Raw genomic sequence first — 11,110 nt, forward strand, 5'->3', positions numbered from 1 at the left:
ACTAAGGCGTTGGGTCCGCGAAGTTGATCACATTACAAGATCAGAGCAGGAGGAGTCTAGCATTGGGAGCATTGCAGTCTGTTGGAAATAATACTGAGAGGGGGAGGGTGAATCAGTATTATCTAATCAATAAAACTTTTCATTTCCATACTTAGATACATATACGCTACTTAAATTAAGTGAACCCGCGTGTATACGCTACTGTGTCTAAAGCAACTAGCGTATATCCAGAATAATTATGATTCAGTTAATCCATTAAATATGAGTCTTTAGTTAGGCATCAGATCTTCATTAACCATATGAACAGTAAGCAAGTGCAGTAAACAGAATAGATCATCACACACAAGAAGCACACATGAACACCATGATATAAGGTGGAAACCCAATGTGGGTGAAAACCACCTGCTGCAAGTCGTCTCTATCTTTCCTTAATAAGAAACTTCAGTTTACAATCTTTTGTACTGGTGCAGCCTTATACCAGTACGCAGGCTACAACCTACAGAAGGCTACAACCTTCTCTCATTTTCCAGACTCTCCTGGAAGGGAGCTCCAACCCCCTTTGCTCTTGTACTAGCTAAGATACTAGTACGTAGGCGCCAGCCTAATCTTTTCTCCTCTAGGTACCACGTTTCATACATTTTCAGACTGGATACTCCTGAAGCACAACACTACAATCTGAAGACCACGATTCATCCAATTTTCATACTGGACCCATAAAGATCATTGAAGCACAAAAACAATCAATACTAGCATCATCAATCTTTGAATCACTGAAGCACTGAAACCCAGTCAACAACCCAGTCACCAGAACACAGAGCAGACAACAGAACTCTGCAATAACAATCAGACCCAACTGCAACTTCAAAAATCAAACTTCAAAAGGTATACGCTACTACAATGAATCAAACCTGCGTACATACGCACTTTTTCCAAGGCCAACCTGGGTACAGATCTAAAAATATTTTCTTATAACTTTGCAGTTGTATCAGACATCAGTCATGATCAGAACATAACATGCATCAGTATACAGATCTAGAATAAGCATAATCAACCATATAAAGATATTTCATTTCAAACCATTTGATCCCGATCTATCCTTAGATCTTGTCTTCCATTGACCGGTGAGATCCCTTCTTAGCTCAGATCAAGCAATGCATCATCAACCCAGAAACCCAATACTAGATCTCTTTCTTCATCAGATATTCAAGACTTTTTCAATGCACTTGCCTAATGATCTTCTTCTCCTTTTATAGCCTTAGGCCCTTCACAATACCACGGTCCAAAACCATAGTAACACAATACCATCAACTCAATACTAGGGATCAACACGTCTGTCGAGATACCATGGTCCAAAACCATAGGTTCAAATTCCAAGGACTAACTGCCATGGACCAAAGGTAAGTTTTCCAACATATACGTGCTTTTCCTTGCATGAAAGTGCATGTATACGCATACACACTTTTATAAAGTCCAACCTGCGTGTATACGTGACTTGATCTTAATGAACCTGCGTATATGAATTTTCTCTTCATTCTTGTAGTCTGAACTGAGATCTGTCATCAGAGAGAGTTGCCATCATGGACAACACCTATACCATAGCGTCACACCTGTGCCATAATGCCAACAATCTCCCCCTTTGGACTTGATGGCAACCCCAAGATCCTCAAAGCCATTCTCCCCCTTTGTCATCAAGGGCAAAGGGCTGTGCTCCCCCTGAGTACATGCTGATATCTCTACTCTGCTGTGCTGAACATGCTCCCCCTCACTGTAGGCAATATCTGCAAAAATATGTTCTTCAAAAGAACCATGACTTATACATTATAAAGGACTTTCCTATCACCAAAAGACTCAATACATACATCCATTGCCCACTCAAGTGGGGATCATCCACCCAACCAAGTGGGGATACATCAGAAATTTACATATGACAACCAATTACATTACATCAATCATCCCAGGCATAGTGGGGAAACCAAAATAGGTCGTTACATGACCTTGACACAATAAAAGGGATACCACAAAAGAGATACATGACATAGAGACGAAATATCTAGACCAAGACGTATGAAAGTCATTAGCAGCATCTGTTAATCACCATTTAGATCAGCAACCAAGATTTCCTTCTGTGTTCCTTCTTCCTCTGCTCTACCTGAAACCAACAACAGTTGTGAACTAGAACCAAAAGCTTCTAAGGTAATGCCAACAATGCATTATTAGAAGTTCATCTGCTCCCCCTAAAGCTGTGCCTGATGGTCTCTGACAGACCCATCTCAGACTCTCTCCAACCAGAGTCTGCCCTTGCTGATTTTCTTCAGAACTCCATATACGCTACTGCACCTGCATAAATCGGCGTATGTACGCGAATATCCCTTATCCAACTCGCGTACACCAACTTTTCTTTAGAACAGACAAGCTTCAACAGCAGGATGAAGCATCAACGAATCCCAACTTTTGTCTGAGATATTCAAAAGTTTCCCTGGGCAGTGATTTGGTGAGAATATCAGTGACTTGTTCCTTAGAAGGAACATACTCCAACTTAACCTTTTGTTCAAGCACTTCTTCCCGGAGAAAGTGATACTTGATTGGTATGTGCTTGGTCTTTGAATGCATGACTGGATTCTTTGAAATGCTGATTGCACTTGTATTATCACATAATATAGAGACAGGTGGAGTGCAATTGATTTGAAAATCCTGCAAGGTTTGCATCATCCAAAGAAGTTGTGTGCAACAAGATGCCGTAGCCACATATTCTGCTTCAGATGTAGATAAAGCAATCGAACTATGTTTCTTGCTGAACCAAGATACTAATCTGGAACCCATGAAGAATGCACCGCCACTTGTGCTCTTCCTGTCATCCACGCTTCCGGCCCAATCTGCATCTGTGTAAGCATGAAGAGTGAGATCTGTATCTCTAGGGTACCATAAGCCATAGTTTTGAGTCCCTTGAAGATACTTAAAGATTCTTTTGACTGCCTGAAGATGAGTTTCCTTTGGGTTGGCTTGAAACATTCCAACTATTCCCACTGCATGCATAATATCTGGTCGGGTACCTGTCAAATAAAGCAAACTCCCAATCATGGATCTATAGGTTGGTTGATGCACTGCTGCTGATTCATCATTTGCACTGAGGCTGCATCCTGTAACCATGGGGGTACATACTGGTTTCGAATCTTCCATGCCATACTTCTTCAAGATTTGCTTGAGGTACTTGGTTTGAGACAAGAAAATACCTCCTTCATTTTGTTGGGTTTGCAATCCAAGAAAGTATGTCAATTCTCCAAGTAATGACATTTCGAATTCTTTCTGCATCACCAAGGCAAAGCTTTGACTCATAGCCTCTTCAATGCTGCCAAAGATAATATCATCTACATACACAACAAGTATTAGCAATTTGTTATTTTCAATTTTTATATAGAGATTGCTATCTGCTGATCCTTTTGAAAAACCTTGTTAATGAAGGTATTTATCCAACCGATAGTACCAAGCCCTTGGAGCTTGTTTAAGCCCATAGAGAGCCTTTTTAAGTCTACATACAAGATTTGGATCATTTCCAAGGATAAAGCCATCTAGTTGTTCAATGTACACTTCTTCTTCTAAGTCTCCATTCAAAAAGGCTGACTTCACGTCCATTTGAAATACTTTGAATTTTTGAAAGCTAGAGAGGGCAAGGAACATTCGGATGGCCTCAAGTCTAGAAACTGGAGCAAAAGTTTCTTCAAAGTCTATTCCTTCTTGTTGAGCATATCCCTTACAAACCAGTCTTGCCTTGTTTCTAACTACTTCTCCATTTTCATTTAATTTATTTTTGAAGATCCATTTTGTCCCTATGACATTCTTATCTTTTGGTCTAGGAACCAACTCCCAAGTGTTGTTCTTTTCGATCTGCTCAAGTTCTTCATCCATAGCCTTGACCCAACATTCATCTTTGCATGCTTATTTTACATTTTGTGGTTCAGTGGAGGAGAGCAATGCCAAATAGCTTGAGGCTTCTGCTATTGTTCTTCTTGTTTGTACACCTGCCTCTTTCTGTCCCAAAATCTGAGATTCTGGATGATTCTTTTGAACATACCTGGATGGAGACTTCTCTTCTATCCTTATCTATTCCTCTGGTGCCTCTTGAGGTTCTTCTTCTTCATCATCAGTCTGATTTGGTGGGTAGTCTTCATCTTCTTCGATATCTTCATGATTTACTTGCCTAGGAATGTATCCTTTTTCATCGATAACTACAACAATGTTGTCAACTATTCTTCCAAGTCTTTTATTGTAACACTTATATGCTTTGCTGTAAGGAGAGTAACCAAGGAGAATGCCTTCATCTGCTCTAGGTTCAAGTTTGCCAAGCTGTTCATCAGTATTCTTAATATAGCATTTGCTCCCAAAAATTTTGAAATGCTTTACCGAAGGAGTCTCACCATACCAGAGCTCATGAGGAGTTTGAGTGCTATTCACTCGGACATTTGTTTTGTTGAGAATAACAACCGCAACATATGCAGCTTCACCCCAGAAAGTTGCAGTAGTTCCAGACTCATCAAGCATAGCATGAGCCATTTGTTGGACTGTTCTGTTCATCCTTTCCACCACTCCATTTTGCTGAGGAGTTCTAGTTGTAGAGAATTCTCTTCTTATCCCATGTTCTTCATAGAAATTGAAAAATTCATTTGAGGTAAACTCCCCACTTCTGTCGGACCTGAGGCACTTAATTTTGTAACCAGATTCATTTTCAACCAAGGCTTTGAAGGATTTGAATTTTTCGAATGCTTCATCTTTGTGCTTCATAAGCCCCAACCAAACAAACCTGGAGAAATCGTCAATGAATAATATCAAGTATTCTTCTCCTCGAGGTGTCCTTTTCCTAAATGGACCACATACATCTGTATGGACTAGCTCAAGAGGCATGCTAGCTAATCCTTCCTTCTCTGGAAAGTTAGTTCTGGTTTTCTTTCCAAACTGACATGATTTGCATATGGCGTTGTCTGGAATTTTGATATCTGGAAGACCACGAAATGTTTGGTATTTGCAAGCTTTCCTTATTTGTGAAAAACTTAGATGTCCCAACCTCCGGCGCCATAACTAGTGTTCCTCATTCTTGCTCAAATAACATTGTTGTTGTCCTTCTTCAAATATGTATAGATTATTTGGAGTCCTTCTACATTTGATCACTGTTTCACCTATATTAATATCATGAACGCAACATTCATTTGATCTAAATATTACCTCGGTTCCTTGATCGCACATCTGACTGACACTCAGAAGATTATGCTTCAATCCATCAACATACAAAACATTTCCAGCTTTGACCTTTTCTTTCAACTGAGCAACACCTTTTCCTTTTATAGCTGCAGAGATATCGTTTCCAAAAGAAACCTTCTTTCCCTTTTCTAATGCAGTATATGATTCAAGTTTCTCTTTGTCCCCTGTCATATGCTTCGAACATCTGCTGTCGATGTACCATAGACTTTCCTGTCCTTCTGCATAAAAAGCTATCCCAGATCTTTCTGGTTGCGGTTCCTTCATTCTCCATGTTCTCGCACTTGAGGTTTGTTCCTTCTGTGTTGTCTTCCAAAACCTGCTCCTGCATTCAGAGTCTTCATGACCAAAGTTATTACAAATAGAACATTCAACTTCATTTTCAAGGACCGAAAAATTGTTATAACTCCTTTTCATGGTCCCAGTCATATTCCTTTGTTTTTGAGCTTCTCTAGTCATGATTGTCTTATAGGCAACACATTGAGCTTCTTTGTGACCAAAGTTATGGCAAGAGAAACATTGGCCATTGAAGAAACTCCTGCGATTATCAAATCTATCATCCAACCGATTGTAGCTTCTATTGACATCCATTCTTGAGGTAAATTGGGAAGATTTTACCTGTGGCTGATTGTAGCTTTTGTTTGTCCTTAAGGTAGCTTGTCCCCGATTTTCTTGATAGTCTTTATTTGTTCTTGAGGTAAACTGTCCCTAATTCACCTGATGACTTCTATTAGGCCTTTGCTCGCTCCTCCTTGCTGCATCAAGATAACTTTTGGAGGTAGAAGCTTGAGATGTTTCTCCATTATATCCCAGACCTGTCTTGATCAGTGGAGAATGCTACACATTGATAATCTCATCCAAGGTTTCAGATCCTTTAACAAATTTAAGATTAATAGCTTTTGTTTTCTCAATCTCCTTTCTAAGACAAACAATTTCACATTCCAATTTTTCAAGATGTTTTTCCCTTTCAGCCAGTTGGCATTGTAGAGAATCAATAATTGCATTTTTCTCTTCTAAGCACACTTTGAGATTAGTCATCTCTTCACAAAAACCTTCTACATCTATAGCATCCATGTAGTCATCATCTTCAAAAGCCATTAAAAGTTTATATTCATTATCTCGTTCACCTTCGTCACTATTTGAAAGACCATCACTATCTTCATGAGTGTAATAGCTTTTCAAGTTTGCATTCTGTTTCTTGTTCCATCTAACAGGTTCCTTTCCCTTTTCAATCTTATCCTTATGAGGACATTTGGTAGCATAGTGACCTACTCTTCCACAAGCAAAACATTTGAAAGGTAACTTACCTCTGAATCTTCCAGTACCCCGTTGAAGATTTCTGACAAAATTTGATTCTTCTTCTTCTTTGTGCCCTGATTCATAGTATTCTCCTTTGAAGGCAGCTTCTCTCCTGTCTGATGGACCTCCTTTTCTCATTTCATAAGCAGTTAAAATTCCATGTAGTTGAGACATGGTGAGAGTTCATAGATTCTCCTTTTCTTCTGTAGCGGACACTTTAGATTCAAACTTGGGGGACAAGGATCTTAGGACTTTTTCAACCACAATAGCCTCTTTTATTTCTTCACCCAAGTTTCTCATGCAATTAACAATCTCATCTACCCTAAGGAAATAGTTAGCCACACTTTCATCATTATACATTTTGAGATTCTCATACTGAATCCTGAGAGTTTGAAGTTTAGCACGCTTTACCTGTTCATCTCCTTCATAGCTCAAGACAATCTTGTCCCATATTTCCTTTGTGGATTTATATTGCATAACCTTCACGAATTCTGATTGGGATAAGCATCCCAACAGAGTATTGACTGCTTTAGCATTTGTTTCATATTTCTTCTTCTCAACTGAATCTGTAGGAGTAGCTAAAGGAAAAGTGTAGCCTGTTTCTGTGATATCCCAAACTTATGTACCAAGAGATTGAAGATAGGCAGTAACTCTTACCTTACAATAATTGAAGTTTGTCCCATCAAAAATCAGTGGCCTGATTGATGCTTCCCTCTCATAGTTGCTCATGATGAACGATCTTCCTTCAAGCGATCAAGCTTCTCTGAAGGTCCTGCTCTGATACCAATTGTTCGAAATAATACTGAGAGGGGGGGGGGTGAATCAGTATTATCTAATCAATAAAACTTTTCATTTCCATACTTAGATACATATACGCTACTTAAATTAAGTGAACCCACGTGTATACGCTACTGTGTCTAAAGCAACTAGCGTATATCCAGAATAATTATGATTCAGTTAATCCATTAAATATGAGTCTTTAGTTAGGCATCAGATCTTCATTAACCATATGAACAGTAAGCAAGTGCAGTAAACAGAATAGATCATCACACACAAGAAGCACACATGAACACCATGATATAAGGTGGAAACCCAATGTGGGTGAAAACCACCTGCTACAAGTCATCTCTATCTTTCCTTAATAAGAAACTTCAGTTTACAATCTTTTGTACTGGTGCAGCCTTATACTAGTACGCAGGCTACAACCTGCAGAAGGCTACAACCTTCTCTTGTTTTCCAGACTCTCCTGGAAGGGAGCTCCAACCCCCTTTGCTCTTGTACTAGCTAAGATACTAGTACGTAGGCGCCGGCCTACAATCTTTTCTCCTCCAGGTACCACGTTTCATACATTTTCAGACTGGATACTCCTGAAGCACAACACTACAATCTGAAGACCACGATTCATCCAATTTTCATACTGGACCCATAAAGATCATTGAAGCACAAAAACAATCAATACTAGCATCATCAATCTTTGAATCACTGAAACACTGAAACCCAGTCAACAACCCAGTCACCAGAACACAGAGCAGACAACAGAACTCTGCAATAACAATCAGACCCAACTGCAACTTCAAAAATCAAACTTCAAAAGGTATGCGCTACTACAATGAATCAAACCCGCGTACATATGCACTTTTTCCAAGGCCAACCTAGAATATGCAGATCTAGAATATGCATAATCAACCATATAAAGATAGTTCATTTCAAACCATTTGATCCCGATCTATCCTTAGATCTTGTCTTCCATCGACCAGTGAGATCCCTTCTTAGCTCAGATCAAGCAATGCATCATCAACCCAGAAACCCAATACTAGATCTCTTTCTTCATCAGATATTCAAGAATTTTTCAATGCACTTGCCTAATGATCTTCTTCTCCTTTTATAGCCTTAGGCCCTTCACAATACCACGGTCCAAAACCATAGTAACACAATACCATCAACTCAATACTAGGGATCAACACGTCTGTCGAGATACCATGGTGCAAAACCATAGGTTCAAATTCCAAGGACTAACTGCCATGGACCAAAGGTAAGTTTTCCAACATATACGTGTTTTTCCTTGCATGAAAGTGCGTGTATACACATACGTACTTTTATAAAGTCCAACCTGCGTGTATATCCGACTTGATCTTAATGAACTTGCGTATATGAATTTTCTCTTCATTCTTGTAGTCTGAACTGAGATCTGTCATCAGGGAGAGTTACCATCAAGGACAACACCTAGACCATAGCGTCACACCTGTGCCATAATGCCAACACAGTCGCTGTTGCAATCTCCGATAACACTACGTGTTATCGTGTCAGAGAAAGGAGCTTGGAATGGTCGATAATAAATTGTCAATAGTGTTAATTGCGTTAAAACCATTTCTTGAAATTAAAACGTTGATAGTGTATTTTCATTCCTTTGGAATGAAAGCCCTCCACCTTTGTATATTGCATTTTGAATGCATTTTCACTTGTTTTAAAGCAACGATAAATTGTCTTTACAATTCCTATGGGATTATAATCCTGATAAAGGAAAACAGGCCTATGATATGATTTGTGTCGATAACAAGAGTTGGGGTGATTAGCGGAAAAACTCATGAAGCAGTCAGGCTAATAATAGATGATTGATACATTTGTTGAAACAGAAGGAGAAATTCAGCTAGAGTTAGAAGAAATTACTTCAGGTTTTAGCCGTTTGCCCATATTGCCTACACACAGGCCACCATTAGTGGTATGAGAGAAACTGGTTGACATTGAATTGAATCTCAGAAGCAGGAGAAGGAAAGTTAATATGGATTTCAGAGTTGGAAGAGGACGAGGATGTGGTGGAAGAGGACAGCCTGTTGCCAATGCTGAAGTAATGGAAGTTGTGCAACAGATGCAAACTAGATTGAATGCATTAACAACAGGAAGAAATATAGATGATGGAGATGCTAGTGAACCTGAGGTTGAAGCTGTAGAGGAGGAAGTTGTAGTAGTTACTCCTGAGATGAGATTCTTCCAGTCAGTGTTGAGATCCACAAGTAGGCCAAATATTGTGGTTTCAATATATGAAGGAGGATTGAATCCAAAAGAATTAATAGACTGGATTAATGGCATGGAGAAATTCTTCAACTATGAAGAAACAAAAGATGAAAAAAAAGTAAAGTTTGTTGTCACCAAGTTAAAAGGCCATGCAACACTTTCGTGGGATGGTGTGTAGGCAGAAAGAAAGAGACTTGGAAAGTAACCTATCAAGAATTGGAGCAGAATGGTAGCAAAGCTAAGGGTTAAGTTCCTACCAAGTGATTATGAGCAAACTTTGTTCAGACAGATCCAAAATCTTCGACAGAGATCTATGACAGTGAAAGAATAAATAGAGGAATTCTATAAGGTAAGCATAAGAGCTAGAGAAACTTAGGATACAGATGAGAAGGTGACTAGATATGTGAATGGTCTTAGGATGGACATTCAAGATGAGATATGTATATTGTCTCCTAAAACAGTAGAAGAAGCTTGTCAGGTGGCATTGAAAGCTAAAGATAAATTTGTGTGGAAGAAGTCTCCCAGAGGGAGAGGTACTTTTCAAGAAGGGGAAGTCAAGGTGGTAGAGGAAGATCTACAGCACCTAAGGATGGAGCTAGTAGTAGCTCAACCCAGCATGCACCCATAGGAGGTGATGCAAGAGGCAGAGGGAGTTTTTCTAGAGGAAGAGGAGGCAGAGAAAGAGCAAGAGAAATAAGATGTTACAGACGTAACAAGCTAGGACATAGATCATTTAAGTGTCCACAGAATGTAGGAACATGCTAGAGAAATGTAATTGTTGCTCCAGTTGAAGGAGAAGCACCAGCAGTAGTGGTAGCAGAAGAAGAAAATATACCAAAGGGAGGAGAATATTTGGTAGTTAATAAAGTTTTTCTCAAGCCAGCAAAGGAGATAGTTGAAACATCTTAAAGAAAGACTTTGTTCAGAACAATGTGTAAAGTTCAAGGGAAATGCTGTCAAATGATCATTGATAGTGGCAAGACTAATAATTTGGTCTCTATAGAAGTGGTGGAGAAATTGAAGCTGATACAATGAAATATCCAACACCTTATAAGGTGTCATGGTTACAATAGGGACATCAACTGTTAGTGAATGAACAGTGTGAGGTGGAGTTTCAGTTGGGCAAGAATAAAGATAAAATTGTATGTGACGTGATGCCAATGGATGTGTGTCAGATATTGGTTAGAAGACCTAGGAAATCTGACAGAGGAGCTATGCATGATGGAAAAAGAAACACCTACAAGTTTAGAAAGGAAGGTGTCAATCATATGTTGCTTCCTCTACAAGAGGAAGATGCATTAGGAAAGAAGACTGATCCAAAAACTCTATTACTAGGAGGGAAGGAATACTTGAATCATATTGAAGAGAATAAGGTAAATTTTGTTGTAATTTGTAAGCCCAAGGTAATAATGACTTTTACTACAGTTTCTGATTTACCCATTGACATTCAAGAAATGTTGGAGAACTATTGTGATATTATTTTTGATGATTTGGCTAATGAGTTACAACCCATTAGAATAATTAGCCATCATATAGATCTGATTCCTGGAGA

The sequence above is a fragment of the Pinus tabuliformis genome, chromosome 2_2 (genome assembly GCF_031772625.1).
Source record: "Pinus tabuliformis cultivar Carrire ecotype Pingquan chromosome 2_2, CPIR1, whole genome shotgun sequence".
In the NCBI taxonomy this organism is placed as follows: Eukaryota; Viridiplantae; Streptophyta; class Pinopsida; order Pinales; family Pinaceae; genus Pinus; species Pinus tabuliformis.